The sequence below is a fragment of the Palaemon carinicauda genome, chromosome 2, assembly GCF_036898095.1.
Source record: "Palaemon carinicauda isolate YSFRI2023 chromosome 2, ASM3689809v2, whole genome shotgun sequence".
NCBI lineage: Eukaryota > Metazoa > Arthropoda > Malacostraca > Decapoda > Palaemonidae > Palaemon > Palaemon carinicauda.
In genome coordinates, this window is record NC_090726.1 from 198,340,889 (window position 1) to 198,346,507 (window position 5,619).

The following is a 5,619-nucleotide window of genomic DNA, read 5'->3' on the forward strand; positions in this document are numbered from 1 at the left end:
GTAAGGATTGGAAACGTGCAACCTTATAAAACGAAAAGAGGAAGCAAAACTTGAAAGATCAGAAATGAGAATGCTGAGGTGAATTATGGTAATATCACTGCTTGAAAGATTGGAAAATGATGAAATAAGAAGAATGGCAGGCGTAGTAAAGATTACAGAATGGCAGGCGTAGTGAAGATCACAGAGATTATAAGTGTCACGACTGAGATGGTGTGGGCACGTGTTGAGAATGGATGGTGGGGAGGGAGTGAGGAGGGCTTGGGAGGAAGATCAAGAGGGAGGCAGAGAATTAGATAGCAAGATAAGGCGAAGGATGATATGGAGCGAGGATGTTTGGCAGAAGAGGATGCCTTTGATAGAAGGTAGTAGTCTGGCTAAGGCACCAGCCATCGACTGAGATACTACCACTAGAGACTTGTTGGGTCCTTTGACTGGCCAGATAGTCTTACATTGTATTTCTCTGGTTACAGCTCATTTTTCCTTTGCCTATTCTTTACACCCCCTTTCTTCATACACCTAACACCACTAATATGATTGAAAATTTCTTCATCTCTCAAAGGTTAACTACTGTACTGTAATAGTTCAGTGACTACTTTCCTCTTGATAAGGGTAGAGAAGACTCTAGCTATGGTAAGCAGCTCTTCTAGAAGAAGGACACTCCAAATTTAAATCATTGTTCTCTAGTCTTAGGTAGTGCCATAGCCTCTGTACCATAGTCTTCCACTGTCTTGTATTAGAGTTCTCTTGTTTGAGGGTACACTGAGGTACACTATTCTATCTGTTTCCTTATTTCCTTTCCTTACTGGGTTATTTTCTCCTTTGAGACATTGGGCTTATATATATATATATATATATATATATATATATATATATATATATATATATATATATATATATATATATATATATATAAATATATATATATATATATATATATATATATATATATATATATATATATATATATATATATAGCATCCTGTTTTTCTAAATATGGTTGTAGCTTAACTCTTGATAATATCAATTTTCAGTCCTACATTACTATTTTCTCTTTTCAAATCTTCTATCATCTTTAGCAATTATTCCCATGAATTACTAAACATCAGTGTGTATCTGCAAATCTTAAGTTGTTAGTCATAAAAATACAGTCAATAAGATTAGTGAAGAATCCAGAGGTTAGATGTAAACCTATCATATTTTTGAGTCTGCTCCTCTTCGTTTATATCTCTTTTATTTGATTCTAACAACATTCCTTAATGTTATCCTAAATAATAGAACTGGGCTTCTCGGCACCCCTATTCTGAGGTCAATATCTATATTTTTTTCTCGTAATCTTTCTATATAATATCATATCTATGGAAAGGAGATCATGTCAAATTAAAATGGGCCCATCTTTAGTAAGTGATATACGTATACATTTGCGACCAGGGTTGCCAACTTAGCGCGAAATGCGCTAGTTCTCGTGCATTGGCATCACAAACCGCATAGATTTTGTAGTTTGCGCATAGCGCATTTTTTTTAGCGCAAATTTAATAGGTTTTGTACATTTACTAGTGCATTTCTGTAATTATATATATATATATATATATATATATATATATATATATATATATATATATATATATATATATATATATATATATATATATATATATATATATATATATATATATATATATATATATGGTGTCTGTAGGTTAAGGTGCAATCAATTATTTATAACGTTAATTTGAATATCCCAATGGAACTTGTTTTGAAACCCCCCCCCCCCCTCTCTCTCTCTCTCTCTCTCTCTCTCTCTCTCTCTCTCTCTCTCTCTCTCTCTCTCTCTCTCTCTCTCTCTCTCTCTCTCTCTCTCTCTCTCTCATTAAATTCTGAAATCATGTTTGTTACTCTACACTATGATTTACAGTACTTTTACAGAATATATAACTCTCGTTTATTTTTCATTACAAATTTTGATAAATTATATTCCTCAAGTCCGTAGATGGTAAAGTTAGAACCTGTGTGGCAATTCTTCTATAAGACAATAATTGTACCTGATTGCACTGCATATAGTATGTATCATTTGTATAACAAACCCCTATCCAACATTCATGATAATTGTATTGTTACACTTGATTTCGTTGTCGTTCGTTCATCTTTTGTGCGAAATATATCATCACCAAAATTCATGAATGTTGTTGGGGTATTAAAGCCAACACTTGTTGTTGGCACGGGCCTTTCCCTTGGTTGGCCCGTAGAATATTCATGAAAACTTCCTAGCGCATATATAGCCCATCTCAGACCTCAATGTAGCTCATTTATGTCTAACATCGTTGGCAACACTGTTTGTGACGTCAGAACCGCTGTCAACGTGCCATTGGACGGTATTCGAGATACGAAGGTGAACTATCAACATTGTCGGCAAAATGGTAAGTTACTATAAATTACTTTAAAATTTGCTTTGTTATTCTTATATCAACAATTGTCAAGCCACACAGTTGATGTTTATCATGTTTTGTAAGAGTAAAAGTCACAAATTACGAAGTAATATGTATAGCTGAAGGTTAATGGCATGTTGTTATCTATCAGTAGCCTAGGGTACGGAGTTCTGTCACTGTATTTTAATTACGGTTATTTGAATTTTTTCTTTCACTAGAAATAAAATAAAGGAAGATTTTGATGGTCTTGTTTCTAGATCTGGTTAGGTAGAAAAAAAAAAGGATATGTGTTAAACTTAAAATCGCCAGTTATTTATTACCGGTAAGGTGGCCAATGCATTTGTTTTATTACAGAATCGTACAATACTAGTTAGGACGTTGAAACTCGTAAAGTAAAATGCATCATGGCAAGTACGCTACTTTTTAAAGTATATATGAGCGTCGGAAACCATTACTAACGAAGTTACATTTTAAAAATTAATTTGGTTGTGTCTGATAGCGGCCACCTGTAAGCGTGATGTCAGCTGAGTAAGAATACAATAATGTAAGGGGATTGCAAGAGGCTGTTAGCCACCCCCCTTAGGAATAGGCTCCAAAAAATCCTTTTTCCTCCTATTGTCAAGTTAGCACTTGTTACAGGAATCGCCTCCTGAGGCCTTTGTGGTTGGTTTGGGAGCCTTTGTATATCAGTGGCCAGTTCCTCCCATGCGTATATAAATGGACACCGGGAGCCTTTGTAGTTTATGGGGACAGGCCTTTGACCGACCTAAAATCGAGTAAAAAAAGTCCGCTCTTTTTCACGGGAATGGTTACGGAAGGAAATAATATTAAATTAACTAGTTTTGTAAATGCTTGTTGCAACAATCTACATAATAGGACCACTCTGGTCATGGATGTCGGAAACGTGCGAGAAAAATGGACAACTAACCCAAAATTCCCCTCCTAACCTGGCCTACAAGCCATGTCCTTACCTTCCTCGTGACCTAACCAGGGGGGCGTTGCCCCCCCTGCGACCCCCCAACCTCTGTCGCTAACATAAAAACCCCACAAACCCAACCTAACCGAACCTACTAGTTCCCAGGTCACTACCCCTACCCGGGGGCAAGCCCCCGGACCCCATTCATAAGTCTCTCTCCTACACAAAAAAAAGGTATGGGCAGCACTCAAAATTATATCTAACCACATTGTCATAATAAAAATGTTACTCAGGCTTACCTTAATATTTGATGTCGTTAAAACCAAAATCCTCTGGTTCTTGTGCCTTCAACATCTTTCGGGGTGGAGGATTAGGAGGAGGACTTGAATTTTCGCGACTAGTGGAAGGTCGGGCGTCGTTTTCTGAAGAACGGCTGCTGGATGGCCGAACGTGTACTGGCAAACGGTAATGGCGCTGGGTGGGACTATACCGAAATATTACCTGTAATTGTACCCTGAGACCAAGTCTCAATACTGTTTGGTCCTCATCTGGCCTTATTCCTGAAACTGGATTTTTTTCAGACTTATCTCTGTCTAACTCGTGTATAAAACTTGAACGTGTATTTCCTATAGTAGACATGAAAACGGTTTTAGATACTGTACCTTTAAATACACAAGTTACACTTCTCTCTTACAAAATGGAAGTCGACCACTTGTTTTGAATGCTGTTGTTGTGGATATTTTTTTTAAAATGCAAATCCAAGGAGAACATTTGGCGCTGTTTTGGTTTGCTATCTCATTTATAGCGTGATCTCAGAAATTATTATTTTGCTTTTGGTATGCGATCTCAATATTTTCAATAGGTAGAAAACAAGAATAATAGGAAATCTAATTGTTTTTGCTTTGCCGTGCTCTCGCGAAAAATAAAAACATCAAGCTCCGTATGTACTGGCAAGCGGTAATGTTGAGCTGCGCACACTAACATCAATGATTGATTATTATTTCTTAGATAATTATCCCTGGTATATATATTTTGTTTTAGAAAATCTAGTAGTTCTTGCTTCACCATGAAGTGAAGTGAGATCACGACTTTGAGATCGTATACCAAAACATCACCGAACATCTTAATGTGAAGTTTGGGGAGGAGCTTTTATATAAAGGGGTGGACATGTGTAATAATTTTGGGGTATTTATTTACAAAACCACACTCTCCATATACTGCCAAATTATGCAAAGCTATTGTTTTCCTCTATTACTTTTTCATAATTTTAAACAATTTGGCAAAGGTGAAATAAGATTATAAAAAACTGTAAAATTATATAAAAAAAAACCTGGTTTCCTCACTAAATAACCTGGAAATAAAATAGTCAACCAAACAGAAGTTCTTGATGCCTGCGTACATTTGATATTTAAAATATAGACTAAATTAGTAATGGAGTAATTACTCAAAAGTGTCCATAAGATACAGTATATAATTCACAAATAGATTTTTGAATATTTTTGTAAACCATCTGATAGTACTCTTATGTAAATTTTTGGACAGGTCCCTTAGTTAATTTTATTTTCTCTATTATAATATTGTTTAAAATACAGCAGTTCCTCGGTGTATCTAGAAACCGAAAATGATCTTGTCTGACTGATTGGACATCAATTAAATTTGTTCCTTATGCCAAGACACGCCCTGGCGATTTCATTACAATTGAAACGATGGAAGATGCAATCTGCTTTTGCTTGGAAAACGGTATTAAAATTTCACGTTTTAAGTCGTCGTTATGAAGTGATCTTTCTGTACATGTTCTGGAACAACGGTATACAAAAGCACAGAAGCATTTCGCCCTAAATGCCAACTACTGTACTTTGGATTGGTGATGTGAAGTATATGCGTATCTATGTTACCCCCCAAAATAAATTTTATACTGACAACTTGAAAGCAAGCCACCGAAGACCTGGCAGCCTTAAGGAAAGGAAAAGTACCGTATAAAGACCATGTTAGTCTATACTTGAAGAAATGGAAATGTCTACTAACTAACCGAGAAACCCTCGGTAGCAACCATATTACTACTACTACTACTAGCCAAGCTACAACCTTAGTTGGAAAACCAAGATGCTATAAGCCCAAGAGAGAGAAAGAGAATAAGGAAATAAATGAATGATATAAGAAGCAATAAACAATTATAATATTTGAAAAACATCAGCAACATTAAAACAGATATTTCATATATAAACTATAAAATCTTAGGTCAGTCTGTTCAACATTAAAATATTTGCTGCAACTTTGAAC